General features: G+C 51.5%; 1 protein-coding gene across 1 annotated transcript in view; it reads left to right on the top strand.

The window, feature by feature from the left end:
* The first annotated feature begins 697 nt into the window (after positions 1-697).
* Positions 698-18,144, top strand: part of Hrh1 (histamine receptor H1) — an 86,871-nt gene continuing 69,424 nt past the window's right edge. The window contains exon 1 of the mRNA XM_057775463.1: positions 698-715. The gene's annotated coding sequence lies outside the window, so the exon portion shown is untranslated. The remainder of the gene's footprint in view (positions 716-18,144) is intronic.

The following is an 18,144-nucleotide window of genomic DNA, read 5'->3' as shown; positions in this document are numbered from 1 at the left end:
CGCTCGCTGAGTGTTGAAGCCATAATTCTACATTAAAAGGGCTTTCCTGGAACGGAAGGAGAAAGGAAAAACGCCCTCTTCCAGCTCAGAAAATGAGCAAGTTCCTCAAGTTCCATCCTGGAGACCTGTGGACACACACACTCGCACACTCACACTCCCGTCTTCCTAGGTGAAAGGGTACAGTGAAAGTTGAACTCTCTTGAATAGCTCAGTACAAGGTCCTGGAACTTTCTCTGTAGACCAGGCTGGCCTCGAACTCACGGAAGATCTGACTGCCTCTGCCTCTTAAGTGCTGGGATTAAAGGTGTGAGCCACCAACGTCCAGCTACACTTTTTGATCCCTCTTCTGTCTTCCTCCTTCCACCTGTGGTTGAATTTGCGAAGCATCCTGTCTGCTCCTTCGTATCTGAGTGTAGTCTGTGGCTCTGCGTGCCCCCGGGTGCATTGCGGTGGCAGTGGCAGTGGCAGAGGGCTGTCGCCAGGTTTCCGACTCGTCCCTGGCCTGTGGCCAGGCAGGCTCAGCGCTCTGCCTGGACTCGGGGCGCGGCGGTGGAAGCTGGGCGGGGGTAGGGTGCCCTGGGGCTGGTGTTGGGCGGGCCCCTCGGCGGCTCCTCCCCCGCGCCCGCCTCCGCGTGCTCCCGCCACCCCCGCGGCCTCCGCCACCGCACCAAGCCGCCTTGCAGCCGCCGCCAAACTTTCCCCGGAGCCGGCGCGGGTGAGTCGGAGCGCGGCGCAGGCAGGGGCGGAAACCGGGTGGCGGGCGAGGATGCGCTCAGACCAGGCTCTAAGCCCCTCGCCCCCGCAGGGCGGCGGGGATACCCCGCAGGTAGCCGCACGAGGTGGGCGCGCCGGTACCTTGGCGACGGGGGCGGCCTGGGTAGGATGGCAGAGCTGTGGCTACTGCGCCCGGACGCACAAACACCTGTGGCTTCCTCCGGCTTGGTCCAGGCGCGCAGGTCCTCCTGGGCTTCGAGACTCCTGGGCCAGAGGGCTGCCTCTGGGGCGCTTCCTGGGGGGTCTGACTTTGATGCAAACGGTGAGCCCAGCCTCCGGGTGGAGGTGCGATCTCCGTGCCAAGCTCCGGGTATCCACTATCTTTCAAATCCTCCTGAATCCCCAGGACCCAGGTACTAATATACCCACTCTACAGAGGAGGAAACTGAGGCTTGGGGAGGGAAAGTTGTGCCGCAGAGAAGACTAAATTGGATGAATCCAAGCTACTTAGGTAGGTGGAACCCAAACCAGGTGTCTGGGTATGAGAAGCATCTGAACCTGCACTCCCTTCTTTCCCAGCTGGCTGTAGCATCTTCTGACTGTACCAGAAGGGATCCTTTGGGGAGAAAAGGGTGGATGCTGTGACCAGGATGTGGATTATGGTGGCAGAGGTCCGTGGGGGGCTGCCCTTTCGGGGGAGGGTTGGGGGATACCAAATTCTGGAATTTACGCCGGGTTGCTCTGGAAGCAGAGCACAGCGGCTTTCTACAGAAGCCACCTTTTGAGGCGCTTGCTAGCCAGGGATGCTCCAGGCAGGGTCACTGTCCTCCGACAGGGGGCTCCCACCTCAGACCAAGTGGAGCTGAGGGAACCGGCAGTATCCGGCTAGAAGATACCCGGGCTGGGGTACTTGGAGAGCACATTCCGGTTCTTGGGGGAATGTTGGAGGGGGGCGGGGAGAGGGAGGGCAGGAACCTGAGCGCAGGTGAAGTGTGTCACTGGATCATAAAGAGGGCAGGTGGGGCTCTGACGGGGAGGACTTGGATGCCCCCCTCTTGACTTTGTTTCTGGGACCCACCAGCAGCCCAGCCCTTGGAAACAGGAAGAGCCCACTGGAGATGGTTATGGATTAACATAGTTTATCCAGCAGCCATGCAAGGCACCAGTACTGAGCAATAGGTGGAGACTCAGAGAGGTTAAATAGATTGCCTAGAGTTGGCCAACTGGGTCGGTGGTGGAGTGGGATTGATTGGGTACCAGGCTTGCCTGTATCTTGGACCATCGGTGAAGCTCAGGTGGCAGATGGAACCTCACTCAGGTCCTTCTGTGCTGTGGCTGACGGCAGTGGAGATAAACAATAGAGGGTGCTAGGCAACAGGGTCCACAGCACCCCTGCTTCTGCCTCCTGTAGGTCTCTTTGGGTGGGTTGCTGCCATTGAGTTCCTTCTTACAGGAATCCCTGTTCACCCCGCGTTGATATCCTGCTGTGACCCGGGGCTAGGTGGACCTTCAGTCCATGGCCACCTCGCTACCCGCAGAACGTTGCAGGACAGGGTTTGCCTGATGCCGTTTTCAAATATGACAAAGACCTGAAAAACCAGCAGGTAGCTAGGTACCACCCATCTATAATATCAGAGCTTGTGCAGAGGCCAGAGCTGCCTGCCGAGGTCCCTATCATTCCCCAACCCCCCAGAACACAATCTAGACAATCAAGGCTTGAAGGGGGTCCCCGGCCTTGATTTGAGTGTGGTGGGACGGTGTTTATATGTGGATTTCTCCCCTTGCACACTTTCCTTTCTAAAGCCAAGGAGTGCCTGGTAGAAGCCCAGGGGCTCTTCCTCAGAAGCAAGGCATGGCAGAGAGGTTGTAGGTGCATTTCTGGGCCCAATCACCTGCTGTCTCTTATACGCCATCACAAGCTGCTCCACCTGTTTCTGTCTCCCCATGTTTTAAATGGAGGTGTTTGTGGTTCCTTCCTCCCTGGGCTGGTGAGAGCATTCAACTGTGTTCACATTGACAGGGCGCTGCAAAGGTACCTTGTAATTCACCAGAGTACCATGTAAGTGCAGCTGCTGTCACTGCCATCCGGACAGCCTCAGCACAGCAAACCTGTGCGCTCCAGGCCACTGCCAGACATTTGCTGCTTTGGTTTTATTTTGTGATGCTGGGAATCTAGCCCAGAGCCTTGTTCATGTTACGCGAACATTCGACCACTGAGCTACATCTCCAGACACAAGTACCCCCCTCACCCCACTTTCTCACCTCCGAAGTGGGGCAGATTCAGAAGTCTTCCTGCAGCCCCTCATTTTAGCAGGTAGAAGACTCCTCACTCAGCCAGCTCTGCACCAGGGTCCTAGAGAAGCCCCAGGCATTGCTACCATTGTCACGGCTACCCCGGCCTGACTCCTTCACCTTGCAGCCTGAACTTTATGCTTCTGTGTGGTGTGGATCCGGAGCAGTTTTCAAGCAGATGTTTTCTAAAAGGAAGTGGCCAGGCTGGGAGTGACTGGGGAGTTGGAGGACAGAAGAAGGTGTTTCCTGTCTCTCAGCCTGGATTTGAACCCTATGGTCATTGCCTGGGTTCCCCATGGAGAGGCAAGAGTCTCTTGATGATTTCAGGGTTAGAGGGCATGCGTTAGGTCTGTTTCACAAGATCTTTCTGCAGCTGTCCCAACAGAGGACACCAACCATTGCCTCTGAGCATGTGCAGCTGGCTTTGGTGATGCTGTGTGCCTTCAGAGGTCTGCAGGCTCCCTCCCGGGGAAGCACACGCGAGGTTGAAGCCCATTTCCATTCCTTAGAACTGAATGACCATGGACTCCAGTATCCTCATCTGTGAAATGGCCATGAATCTTCCCTGTGTCTGGGATTAACTCTGAGATAGACAGACAAAAGAAAAGAAAGGAAAGAAAAGAAGAACCAGCTGAGTGTATAAATGGCAAAGAATTACATGCAATTGTAAATAATTCTCATTAGCATTCAGACTGGGCGTTAGCTGTAATTGCCCCTGATCCAAGACGCTTTATCTGAAAGCTGTACCTGGCAGAGGATCATTCAAGCCTCAGTCACCTGCTGCCCTCTCCTTTCACAGTGACGCGGAGCATTGCTGAATCTCGGGATGTAATTATAACAAAGCGTCTGCATCTTATAAGTGACTCACTTTTGCCATTAATGGTAGCAGAAGACTCAGCTACACTCTATCAGGGAACAATGCTGCTGATGCTGCCCAGGGTGGGGGTGGGAGGATGCCTCACCTCTTTTATGCACTCATCAACCCCGTGGTAATTCTCTACTGATCCTGCAGGAGGATCACAGGGACTGAAGCTGACAGCTCTCACTTGGCCTGGTGGCTTGCTCACATGGTGAGGGGCCATTGCACCTTGTTGCTGTTAAGATGGATGTGTGTTAGCAACCATGGTGCCATTAAAAAGGAGGGAGTGGAAGGGGAGATGAAAGCAGTTCCGAGGATGAGTTGAAAACGTAGCCACTGGCATCCAGTGGAGCTGAGTTTGGATGTGGGTTCTGCCAGTTTGTTAGTAAGCTCTGGGTGGGTTCCCAATTAGAGAATGACTCTTGTAGAGCAAGGACTTGGTCTTGTTAAGTACCCCCATTACATGAGAGGCATGATGGCTAGTGGAGAATTGAACCTTGCCTTTCTCATCTATAGAATGGAGCCAGATAGGACGACACCTTCCTTAGGATTTGCTATGAGAAGTAATTGAAGAAATGTTATTACCGGAGTAAGGACTCTGTGATGCCTTTGATGACGAATGGATGGACAGAAGAGAGGACAGTATTGTCCAGGTTAGGAGGCAGAATATTAGTCTCTTACCCCCAGACTACAAAAAAGCAATAGTGCTAGCCAGAAGGGGACCCTGTATTTAGCCAGCTCTACAAGAGTGTTTTCACGTTCATTTGCTCCTGACCCAGAGGCAGGAATCCCTGTCCTTGCTTTACAGGAGAGGAAACCGAGGTTGATGGAATAGTGCAAATGCTTGTAGCTATTTCTACAGACAAGATCAATACACACCAAAGCCCGAGCTGAAAAGCAGCATGGAACAGAACCACAGGTCCTTCTGTGCTGTGATAAACAATAGAGGGTGCTAGGCAACAGAGCTCACAACACCCCTGCTTGTGCCCCCAGTGGCGCTCTTTGGGTGGGTTGCTGACATTGAGTTACTTCTTACAGGAGTCCTGTTTCATCCCGTGTTGATATTCTGCTGTGACTCAGGGCTTGCTGGACCTTTCATCCAACGCTCCCTAGCTCCCCTCAGAGCAGTGCCCCTGGTGGAAGAGCGTTACTCTCTATTGCCCTGCAGAGGGTGGAAGGGGTAGTGTTGAGACTTCCATGAACATTGTATCTCTTTTCAATACAGTGTTTCTATAACTACTTTTAACAGCCCATAGTGTGAATTCTTAACTTTCTCTTGATAACTCAGTACATCTTTTGTTAGCTATACTCCTTGATAGTTTGAGGCTGTTGCATCTGTTGGACATTTATGTATTTTAAATTAATGTTCTGTTTGTTTCTTGTTAGGGAAATACATTTACATTTTGCAAATTGATTTGCACCCAGAAATATTTGCCAAACTTCTTACTAATTAAAAACTGCCCTAGTTGATTCTTTAGAAAGCATGGCATATACAATGATAAGAGATACAACGAGCAATTTCATCTCTTTATTTCTAATTCTCTCTTTCCTCCTAAGACTTCAGTATGGTAAATGAAAGTATCCTATGAGCATTGTGCCTCTTGCTGGGGCTGTGTAGGAGCTATTCTAATTTGAAGATTAAATATAGATTGACTCTAGGTTTGTGGTAAATCACTGTGTCTGGTTGAAGAACTCCCTTGCATTGCCAGTGTCTAGTTTTTAGTTATTTTTAGTCATAGATGGAAGTAGGCATTTTACAGATGCTTTTCCTACATCACTCTGAATGATCACATGATCTTTGCCCCCCTCTCTTGGCCTGATAAACAACCTTGATTTTTGCCTCTTTGGCATAAACCCACTCTGCATCACCCTGCAGCATCTCTGCTGATGATCTTTTAGCATAGGATTGTGATGTGAGTTTCCAGTGAAATTCCTGGTGGGTTACATATTCAAGCAAGTATTTATCAGACTTTGAGTGGTTTAACCTTTTTCTGGGCTGGAAGCAGTTGCTGAAGCAGGATGCTGTTCTTCATGGGGTGCTTGCTGGAGCTCACCAGTGGGGAGGAAAGCCAAGCTGGAGGTCACGGGTCAGACACACAAGTGGAGGGTGGGGAAGAAAGCTAGCTCAGCCAAGGCTGCCAGGAACTTTCCAGCACTGGGAGACTCCCGCCGTGGAGGACAGAAATGCCCAGAGACTGCCAGCTATCAATCCCGAGTGACATGGGGAGAGCCAGCCATGCACATGGCATGAGAGGTCTGCCAACCCAGGACCCCAGAGTTGGGAGATTCAGCCCCAAGTGAAGCCCAATGCTTGTGGGCTGCAGTTGAATCTCCTCCCGAGCCTGCTGCAGCTTCAGGCTGTGTGCTGGTGATTCATCCTTCCCCCGTGGCCAGAGACTGAGGAACTTGACTTCCTCCCGCATCCATCCTCTTCTAGGGGGTGGCAGGGACTCTCTCCAGCATGTTTTACAGGACCCCCCCCCCCCCAGTGACCCAGTACTGTGTCTGCTCCTGACCTCCCTCCCACACCCTTCTCCACTCCTCTGGGTAACCAGATAGGGCTGAGATTCTCAGCTGGAATCTTCTCTTGGTCTTCTTTGCTGGATGTGCCAGGTCCTGTACTAATTTGGATCCTCTTTCTTAGTCACTGTAACAACACTATGGGTGGTACTTCCTACTTCTCCCAGATGAGGAAAAGCAAGACTTCTAGTTGATTATCTCCAAAGGTTTCGTTTTTCACAGTAAAATGATTTGCTTTTTTACCTATTTAAGCAAGTTTTCTTTAGGCTCCCCGTTCCGTTTACTGAATCCACCTTCCTCCCTTATTGCTTCTCTCTGTTGCTTCATGTGTCAAACTGGATCACTTTGTGGAGGCAGAGCCGCAAATAGAAGCTACACAGCTCCAGAGGCCACTGCTAGCATCGGCCACACTGGACACTGGCTGGAGGCTTCTGTCTGGGCTGTGGTGTTGTATGTTTGTCCCGCTGGCTTGAGGAGTCAGCAGAGGCAGGAAACAAGGTGTTTGCAAAGAGCTTGACCAAGAGGAGCTTGACCAAGGAACGGTTGCCTCAGGGATCAGAGAGAGAAGAGAGCATTTTTTTTTTTGTCCTACCTGAAAACAGGGGTGAGATAAGGGTGTTGTTTATCGAGGAGCAAGCACACATAGCACAGAGCCTGAGCATGCAGTCACACTCAGCCTCCCTTAGAGACAAGGTAGGGAAGGAGTCAGGCAAGAAACACCTATTATAGTCTCTGCAGCCAGTGGCCACTGTTGGCTGGGAAGAGGCAGACAGGTGGACGAGCAGACAGCAAGTTCATCTTCTGAGGTCCATGAAGGCAGAGAGGAGATATGGAGGAGTGGGGACCGAGCTGCACATTTGAGGACTATTTGTATAGTGTGTATTTTATAGCTACCAAATGTATTTTATAGCTACCAAATGTCTACCCTGATGTATTTTATAGCTATCAAATGTATTTTAAGCTGCCAGATGCCCGTCTTTCTAGGCAATTTCCCTGTGGTTTCTTCATTCAACTGGGCTTCTTGCATTTGTCACCAGCTTTGCTCTGTTCTTGAAGAGGCTCTCTGGTCCTCATTAGGTAAATGCACACTGCTGCCCTTTGCCCTGAGTTCATGTGAAGAGCAGGGCCATGCCCTGGCTCCAAGGCTTTGAATGGGACCTGTCCCCAGGGGTCTCACTTACTGTGGTTTTTGTGGTCCCAGGGACCTTTCTTTGGGTAACTAGGCTCCAGCCTCCCTGGAGGACTGCAGACAGCCCTGCTCTTTCTAGTGTTTCCCAAGGCTCTCTGTATGAATCTGGGGGAAGGATGATCCTGCATTTAAATCAGGCCATTCCCATCTCTCCTTGAAAACAAGAACATTTGAGGAAGAAAAGGCCAAAGAGACTGTCATATACACAGACTCAGCTGTACAGTGCTACTTGCCAATCCAGCCAAGGGTCAGGCTGGGGACATAGGGCTCTGTGTTGGTCCCATCACCTTCCAGATGGTGTTCTGGTAAAATGCCCTGGCTTGTCTGTATCTCGTGCCCTCCCTGTATAATGGGCTGTGTGACAGTATAGTCTCATGCCATATGATACTTTGGGCAAAGATAGACGTCAGTGTCTCATAGATTACAGTGAGGCAGAGTAGACATTGTCGCCGCAGGAGGTGACAGTTGTGTGTGTTACTGCCATCAGACTTTCCAGCAGGATCCATGTGACGACGATAGACCGCAAGGCCTCAGTTCATGTGCTTATGCCTTAAGCTTTAGCAAAGTGTTTACAAAGTAAAATAATGATGATGATAAGGAGGCCCAAGTACAATAGCTCACGCCTGCCGCACCGGCACTAGCAACTGAAGGTGGTAGAGTCAGGAGTTCGTGGTCATCACTGGCTACATAGTGAGTATGAGGCTAGCCTGGGAGACAAGAGGCCCTGCCTCAAAAACAGACAAAACCCAACCACCTCCACCACCAGTTAAACACACACACACACGCACACACATACAAACACACACACATGCACACACACAAACACACTCACACATGGCTAGAGAAATGGCTCAGGGGGTAAGAGCATTAGCTGCTCTTGCAGAAGACCTGGGTTCAGTCCCTAGCACCCACATGGCGGCTCATTACCACAGGACCTGATGCCCTTTTCTGACCTCCAGGGTACACACATACATGGTACACATCCCTACACATCAAATAAATATGTTAAACATTATAATCAGTCTTAGAGACTTTCTGTATAGTTTTCTTGGAGTCTGTGGCAGTGATGAGGCCTTTCCCTAGATAGCCTTTACAGCTGATGACACAGAGTAGTCACTGCCCTATAGGATCCACCCACTCTAAGAGCAGGAATAGGGGATGTCTTTTTATTCTGTTTCACATATTTCGACTGCTCCTTTTCTATATCTGGATGCTTTTTGATTCATTGATTCATTCATTTGTTAATGATGCATTTTTCTCCTTAAAAAAGTTTTTTGAGTTTTGCAATTTTACGTCTGTCCATGTGTGCAGTACCAGAGGAGGCCAGAAGAGGTCATCGAATCCCTTGGGACTGTAGTTGCTGAAGGTTGTGAGCCGCCATGTGGGTGTTGGGAATTGAACCCAGGTGCCCTGCAAGAGCAACCAATGCTTTTCACTGCTGAGCCATCTTTCCAGTTCCTCTTTATGATTTTTTTTTAAAAGCTAGAGCTCACTCCATAACCCAGGATGATCTGGAACTTGCTCTGTAGCTCAGGCTGCCCCCGCCCTGCCTCAGCTCCCCAAGTGCTAGGGTTCCAGGTGTGCAGCCACCAGCCACATCAGCTTAGACATGTCCAGATGTGAATACTTAGAGTTGTGTCCCTGTCACCGGTGGTATTTGGAACACTCCGGGCTGTGCTGATTTGTAGCCAGGGGCAACGGTTCGTGCCATGTAGCCTGGGTTGCTGCAGCCTCTGCCACTCTGGTGTGCTCATGCAGCAATGGAACCGCCTTCCCACGAGTGTCTCATAACGAATTCTGTCACATCCCTGTCGCTCAGTGACGCCCAACAATTTACTGCCAGGATCGTTTATGAGTATTAAATGAGTCGTGGAACTCGAGAGAATTGATGTTTGAAAAGCATCTACAACAGGGGCATACGTATATTAACTAAGCTGATTAATAAACAGCTGCATGGGACACCCCCTCCCCTCCCACAGGAAGTCAGCCATCATTGTGTTGGGCTTTTAATTTGTAGAGGCATGGTCCTGTCCCTGAATGTCAGAAAAAATGGCATTGGTGTTATTTGTGGAGAAGCAGCCCAGAGACTGTGAGCTGCTGGGGAGAATCCTAGTGACGGTTGCTGAGACTTCCTAGGGGAAGGTTCTAGGGAGTCATGCTGGAGCCTAAGGGCGTGTGGGTTTGGTGGTCATTGGTGGGGTTTCTGAGTCTTATCCTGGACGTGTTTTGACTGCATGTGTGCCTGTGCGTGGTGGTGCCCACTGAGACCAGACGGAAAGCGTCAAATCCCCTGGAAATAGTTGGTTGTGAGCCTGTATGGGTGCTGGGAAGCCTCTGGAAGAGCAGTAAGTGCTTTTAACCACTGAGACACCTCTCCAGGCTCCCTCCAATCTTTAACTTGCAAGGAAGCATTTTAATCTCCTTGGCCCTGTTTTCCTCATCTGGAAAAGGGGCACAGCAGTAGTACTCATCTGACAGTATTATTGAGTGAGTAGTGTCCCAGGTCCTATAAAGGCCCGCACTTTCCCATCCCCAAGTCCCCAGCTGTCGTCTCCTCAGGGAGGCCTGCTTTGCCTCCCTGCCACCCCCCATGATCTGACCATTCTCTTTTTGATTGTCTGCACCGCCCCCAGCAACCTATAGGATGGGAACATATCTTCTGGCATCCCTTCATCTGTAGTGACCTTATTAGCAACTGGCACCTAATAGGTGCACTACAGAAACCTACCTAATACAAGCTGAAAGGTAACAGGTGGCTGCACAGCCCACCACAGTGTCTCTGCTTAATGTAGGGCTGGCACTAGGCCACTCAGACTGTGGAGCTGAATGGCCGGTAGTAGGAAACCCTGGACAGAGCCAAGCTGTCTTCACTCTTGCTTCGGGAGCTCAATAAATATTTGTCGGTAATTTATCGATTGATTCTCACAGCGCCTAGCACCGGGCTTGACTGAGGCCCTCCATTAGCAAGTCAGGAACACGAGATAGAGATAGATGGTGTTTCCTCCCGTGGTTTCTCCTGTAGGGGGCTGGGTGAATAGTAGGCTTTGCCCAGCCACAGCTCTGTCCAACTGAATGAAGATAAAAAGGCCAGGCAGCTGGAGAACAAAATGTCACTGTGATTGCCAATCAGCATGGCTCGAGAGTGAGTGCGGCTTGAAGGCAGAGCTGGCTGGGCTCCTGCCCAGGTGCAGTGGTACTGAGTTTAGCCAGGCGGCCCCTCTTTCCTTGGGGAGAGTCTAGCAGCCTGGAGGCTGCCCACCAGGCTAGCTCTGGCTGGATCTGTTTGCACAATTCCTTTTAGAACTGTGTGAATGTGTGTGTGTGTGTGTGTGTGTGTGTGTGTGTGTGTGTGTGTGTGTGTGTGTGTGTGTGTTTGCGCATATGTCCAGTTCTGTGGAAAAAGGTAGAAAAGACAGTTAAGATTAGCTAGGGCAGGGAGGCGTGGCAGTTGAGGTGTCAGGTACTGGCTTATTATCTGTGTAAGCAGAGGAGGATGGAAGAAACAGGGTCACTGGCCTTTTGGGGCTCCCACCTCATTGACAGAGGCAAGGAGCCGAGCTCTAGGCACTGAACAGTAGGACCTTCCCTTCCCGAGGTCATCCTGTTTGCCCATCCACTCTGGGAGGGGAGCATTGAGGCTGAAGGCTCTGGCTGACATACCTGAGCAACCAGCAGACTCTGGAAAACTGTTGTGGAGGGTCAGGCAAGGGGAGACTGATGTGGAGAGAGGGAAGCAGGGCAGCTCTAGGAAGCAGTGCATGAGCACTGGGCAGGCGGCGTGGTTGTCGCTTGCTGTCATTGTTGGAGGCGGCGCTGAAACTGTGTTCACAACTAGCTCAGACTAGCTCGCTGTGCTTGTCTTGTTCTTCACTGTGCGGACTCAGTCCTGGGGTTTTGATTTTGCACTTAGGGTAGAAGAGACACTCTCCTCATGGGTGGAGCCTCTGTGGGGAATTCCGAGTTCTGCAGGCACAGTGCTGTTTGTCCACTTGGGGGAGCTAGGAGTGGTTCGTGTTTTCTCTCTCTCTCTCTCTCTCTCTCTCTCTCTCTCTCTCTCTCTCTCTCTCTCTCTCTCTCTCCCTCCCTCCCTCTCCCTCCCTCCCTCCCTCCCTCCCTCCCCTTCTCTTTCTCCTGGACCATATGCGGGAGTGTGTTTAGTGAGTGCAGTCTGCAGGGCTGCCGTGGGATGGACAAATGGACTTGGGCCCCTGAGAGGTATGGTAGCTAACCAGAGACATCCTTCCTGCACTTCTGTCCCCATAGGTGACAGGTGGCAGCATCCCACTGATTTGCCAGGCCTGTTCCCTCCACCCTCCCTGCCCCAACTTTAGCATAGACACATTGTCTCTTTACAGTACCCCTGATGCCTGCCCCACTGCCTCCCAAAGTCCACTGTTGTCACCTGAATATTCCAGGGTAGAGTCTGGCCATGTCACCTCCTGTTCCAAACCCAGAGATGATGTCTAGGGCCATTATAAGGAATGAGCCCTTGACTGAACCAAGAGAGACATCTGTGATGGATGCGCTGGCAGGTGATGAGCGTCAATGTCAGAATCACATGGACGTCATGCACAGTGTCCTGGTTAGTTTTGTCAGTTTGACATACGCCAGGGTCATCCAGGAAGGGAGACTGCCAATGTACATCAGTTTGCCGTAAGCAAGCCTGTGGAGGCATTTTCTTGATTGATATGGGAGAGCCCAGCCCAATGTGGGTGGTGCCACCCTGGTTGGGTGGTCCTGGGTGTTTGAGAAGGCAGGCTGAACAAGCCACGGGAAGCGAGCCAGCAAACAGCATTCCTTCCTGGCGTCTGTTCCAGTTCCTGTGTCCAGGTTCCCATCCTGAGTTCTTGCCCTGGTTCCCTCAGTGATGGATTACAAGCTGTAAGTTGAAATAAACTCTTTCCTCCCTAAGTGGCTTATGGTGGCAGTGTTTTATCACAGAAATAGAAACTTAATAAGGACAGAAATCATAGACAGCAGAGTACCCTGGTCACAGCGTGGCTTGGGCCCACTCTGACCAGGCTGCTTGGTAGCCGTGCACAGGAGAAAGTGCTTAACCCATCTACTCAGCGTCCTCACCTGTGGAACAAGAAAGAGTCTACACCTCATGGTGCTGGATGGGTGGTAGGCGCTCTGCTGTCTACACTGCCAGCCCGTGCTGGGGACAAGGAGCACTTGTGTTAGCTCTGATCCAGCCATGTGACACATAGACACAGCTGCTTTCTCCTCCTTTCCAGCTGTAGGACTCAGGGTACATGTGTCCTCTTCCAGGAAGCCCACCCTGATCACTCCCAACCTGGGTCAGGGTCTTCTCTGGCCTCACAGCACCCCTGAACCTGTATCTGCCACACACATTATTTCATACTGTCGCCATGTGTCTCCCTAGGGTATGAGCCATCTGAGGATGCAGGGCTGAGACCGGCCCCTTGTTATATGTTTGACATCCATCACAGTGCAGGAAAAATAGCAATAGTTAGGTGGTTGTTTGAGAAGTGGATGAATGAGTGAATGGGGGAAGGTGAGCAGGACTTTGAAACACGAGACTTCCTTGAGTAGACCCAGGAGATGGGCCATTCCAGGTGGACGGGGCAGAGCACTAGGGTTGAGGGGTTGGAAGGGTGCACCCCATCAAGGGTGTATGTTAAGGTGCCCCTCAGAGTGTGACTTGGGAACTTAGCAGGAAGTAATGAAGGGGAACAAGATGAGACAGGCTGGGACGCTTTGTGTAGTGAAAGGAGTGTGGCCGTGGTGGGGTGGGCATAATGGAGGAAGGGAGGGGCTGAGGAGGAGTCCTCCACATCTGTCTGACCTGATGGATCTGCTGAACGCCTCTGTCACATCATGGATTATTTATGAGTTGACGAGAGTAACTGACTCCTTTTAGGGCCAGGCTGTAGAGTTTCAGAGGTGAAAGCTGGAGGTCCAGTCGTGTGGTTGATTTTTGCCAAAAAGAAAAAAATCTTTGTGTGCACAGAGATGCACTGTTCACGCCTTCCTTTTAACTTCCTCACCACAGAGGGTTGCAGGCGTAGGGTGTGGGCTGCAGGCGTAGCGTGTACCATACATGCTGATGCCGTGTCCCAGCGATTGTCCTTCAGTTCCTGTAGGGGTGAAAATTATATAGCGTCCTCCTCAGGTGAACTCTCTCCCCCGACTTGCTTCCTCTGTGGAGGGCTTGGCTGGAGTAGTCAGATGCCAATACAGGCCTTTTCATGGGAGACTTCCCTCTGAATCCTGCTTGTCTGAAAGCAATAGGAAAGACAGTGCGTGGGCCAGCAACTGAGGCTCACAGAGCTTGGATAGGGGTTGGAGGTTGTTTATAGGTATCACGAATTCTGCGCACTGAGGACCCTGAACAGCCATGGCCTGTGGTCCTGACAGGTGATAAAGTAGACGAGTAACGAGGACACAGGGAGGGGGCAGTGCGAATGGAGACTCGGAGACTGAGCGACTCACTCTGCAGCGCACAGCTAACAAGGAGCCAGGCTAGAGTTTGAACTAGGATCTCCTGGCCCTCTTCCACTGTGTGCCTGGTGCAGCATGGGAATGGCCACGTTTAGCCGATCTTTACAGGTGGGAAGTCAGGCCGCTTTCACCCATCTAACTCTTTCCTAATGATGAAAAGAGGATGCTTGCAGGAACTGTGTGCATCACCCATCCCTTGAGCTCCAGCCTGGATACTTGATTCTGGGGGAGCCTGATGTTGCTTGTTCCCTGATACTTTCATTAGAGGCAGGTAGGAGAAATAAAAGGCTGCACAGACCAAGTAAAACCAAATACTGAGCATTGGGTAGATGTGCAGCCTTGGGGTGAGTGACAGACACAGAAAGACACAGGCTTTGGACTGACACTGGGCTGGCTTGTTCTGTTGGTGTCGAGAGCTAAGGGTGACCTCAGTGGCCAGTCCCATGCTTTTCTGTGACTGGTTTGGGGAGAAAGTCCCGCAAAAGAGAGCACTTTTGCTGAATGCGCACTGTCCTTTTTATCTCAGATACAGAGCTGTGCGTCAGGCTCCGAATGCCACACTGAGAACACTTGTTTTCAAATTGAGCGTCTCCACATCCATGCTTCCTGGGGTAATTGCCCTCATCAGTCTCGCCAGCATCACCTGACCCAAGGCTGGGTGATAATGGCGTGTGCTGAGCATCCTCTGGGAGTTGGGCATGATGCTAGGCATTTGAGTGTCTGTGCTCTCAGCAACTCTGTGAGGTTGGGATTGCTGTTATCACATCTGTGGGATGAGCTGGGAGCTGGAAGAGTTGCAGCGTCAGGACGTGTCACCTCAAAGGTTTGCGTGTTCAGACTTGGCCCCAGCCCGTGCTGCTTTGGGAGTCGCAGAACCTTTGGGAGTTGGAACCTGATGAGAGGATGTTAGGCCATCAGGAGACGTGCTCTTGAAGATAGTGGACGTGCTCTTGAAGAGACAGTAGAACACCAAGTCCTTCCTCTCCATTCGCTGCTTCCTGGCTGCTATGAGGTGAACAGACGGTGACTTTGAAGTGACAGTTTGTGTTCCTGTCATGATGTACAGTGTCAACACAGGTCCAAAGCGGCAGGGCCAAATGACCATGGACTAAAGCCTCTGTGAGCCAAAATATCCCTTGCTCACTTTAAGTTGATTGTCCCTGCTGTTTTGCCAGAGTCACGGAAAGCTATAAGTTCTCCAGGGCATATCCTCTGTTGGTGGCGGTGCTAACCCTGGAGCCCAGGTCTCCGGACTTCTAAGGCCACTCTTGCGCTTTTTCTCCCAGGTGTGCCAAGTAAAGTTTGGAGTTCAGAACATAGGCTGTGTGAGGCTGTCCTGGGTACCATTTACTTGCTTGCCAGCTCTCTCCTGCTGTGGCTGGTCTCCATCCTTAGCTCCATGCTTCTGTTGCCTGCATGGCTTCTCACCTTTCTGCCCACTTATAGCCCATGGTTCCATTTCACTGCATACTTAAACAGTGATACTAAAAATATTTTTTATTGTGATGAAATTGATATAAAGTGGGTGAATGTTGTCAAATGGACCACAGCTGCACTTGCAGCACCCAGGAGGCTAAGACAGGAGGATCATGAGTTTGAGGACAACCTGCAGTAGAATAGTAAGCTAAAAAATGATAAATGTTATGGGTGTATGGTTTAAATCTCACCCAAACTGCTTAAAACCAACTAAAAGCCAGATGAAGGCTCATGCCAGGTGTCCCCTGCCATGGTCCTGCAAGACAGGCAGGTTCTACCTGCTGGGGTTGGGAAGAGCCACAGGTATGCATTAGGCTTGGGCAAGTGCCCAGATGTGGGGACCTGAATAAGATCAAACACAATCTTATCACACGTGGCAGACCCTGTGTGGAACTGAGGATCCATTTATAGCCAGGCAGCCCTTCAAGACCTGTCATCCTGATGCTCCCCCGCCCCCCGCAGTAAGGGCTTCCCTCTCCTGTGCCAGGGAAGCGACAGCGAGACCATTGACTGACTGCTCAGCTCTCTGCTCCTGTCAGCCTTTCCATCCCTCTGCGCCTGCTTGCTGAGTCCCTGCTCTGCCCATCCACTCCTGCTCTGGCTCCTGGGCTCCCTGCAGGAGATGGGAAGGCTCCTGCATCCAGGCCAGATGCTAACTGGCTGTCATTGCTGCTCTGTGACTTCTCTTGCCCCAAGGTTCCTGTTGTCCCCTGGCTTCTAGGCATGCAACGTCTTTAGTTCTAAACCTTGTTGGTCTTTGATATCTTTATCCTCCCTTCTGTTGTCCCATGAGATTTTTCATTTCGGATGCCTGCTGACTGTGCTGTCTCTTGGTCACGGTCTGTGGCCCTGGGCTCTGCAGCCCCACAGCTTTGCATCTCTGATCTGGTTTTCCCTCCTGTTTGCCAAGGACAACTTGGGCACACAGTTTATCCCAGCCACACCATATAGAACCAGTGGATGACTGTGACTGGCACTGTCCCCAGTGACTAGGGTGACAGAGCTATGTACTAGGCTGTCTTCCAGAAGAGCCTTGTGACCAACAGGCCTCACTGATTCTTTAGACTTCAGCAGTAGAGATTATTTCAACACCCCTCTCCACTTGGGGTTGGAGACCATTCTGAGTGATGAAATACAAGAACAGATTAGACAAGAGGTTCTGCCTGCCCAGGGCTTTGTTCCTGGAAGTGTGCATGTGCCTGTAGGGTTTAGTCATGAGAAGGAGACCGCAGTTGGTGTACAGTATAGTACTCGGGAGAGAGCAGCATGAACACAGGAGGGTCCCTTACATGAATAGATGTGTGCACTGGGGCTGTGAAGTACATGACAGTAAGGACTTGGGTCCCTGTCCTTAGAAATCTCGCAGAGAGTATCAGAGGAGCCTCTCCCCAGCTCCTACCCAAAGAGTATTTATCTAGAGAATGTTCAAAAGCAGCAGGGCTGAGTATCCTCTAGGGAGTCCTTAAGAAAGGTAAGTCCCTATGTCCCACTTAATCTTGCAAAAGGTCAGCAGGTGCCACCAAGGACCCTGGGAGATAATAAAGGGTCAGAGGTCCTCTAGAAGCAGTCTGAGCAGGCTTGGGAAGCCCCTTCTTCATCCTTCAAGTCCAGCTCTACCTACCTCTCCAGGGTCCTGGGCTGCTTGAAGAGCAGAGTCATCTCCCTGGGGCCAGAAATATTGAGATTGTTGTCAGAATGGCTGATGTGAGGTCCCTTTACCCAGAAAGTGAGAGGTGGGCGTTTGGATTGAGTGAAGCCTGGAGGTGCACTCCTGAAGGAGAATATTCTGGAAAGAGGCCTTAGAAAGAGCCTGGGGTGGAGGTAGTTTGGAATGTTCTAGAGAGAGTAAGAAGGCCTAAGTGAGTAAGTAACAGTGACTGGGAGAGAGCAGGCCTGATGTGGAGGACGTGCCTGGCCGTCGTGATGTCTTGACTTTAGTTCGGATGATGCTGAGAGCCGCTGGGGGACTCTGGGCCACCAGCATCAGGACCAAAGGTGGTGTGAAAAGCATCACTTAGGTTCCATTCATCTGGAGCCGTGAAGAAAGGAGGCATAGAGTGGCAGAGTGAAACTGGTGTTGACGGCCAGGCAGTCAAGTCAGAGACCATCATGTGACCAGAGTCCATGAGAAGTGGTGGGCTTCTGACATTTCTGTAGGCAGAACTGGATAGCATGGCCGCCTCTCTGAGACACCTGCCCTCTCCTGACTGGAGAAAGGAGTAGGGTAGGGCACCCATACAGAGGGTGCCCTGCAGCCTGTGCCTCTACTCCTGTGTGCTATCCCTGCCAGCATTCTGAAGGAGACATCTCGTTGCCAGATGCTGTCATGGAAACGAAGGGATGGGGAAACAGGAGAGGCCCAGAGGAGGGATGGGGATGGGAGAGACGACATCTCCTTGCTCACCCTGTGGCCCACTCTCCCCAGCTCATTGTATCAGGTGACAGCTCCGAGGAACCAAGTTGGGGCGGGTAGATGGAGTTAGGGAGAAGACAAAGGCTACTGACTGAACTGAGAGTAGGGGCCGGAGCAGCCTCCCATGAGGTCAGGCACAGCTTAACCGTAGACTTTCCAGGACTCAGGCAGACTGGTGCCAGGATGTGACTCATCTGGTGACCCTGGCACATCGGC

This window comes from Chionomys nivalis, chromosome 1 (genome assembly GCF_950005125.1).
Source record: "Chionomys nivalis chromosome 1, mChiNiv1.1, whole genome shotgun sequence".
NCBI lineage: Eukaryota > Metazoa > Chordata > Mammalia > Rodentia > Cricetidae > Chionomys > Chionomys nivalis.
This window is presented reverse-complemented; position numbering and strand designations above follow the sequence as displayed.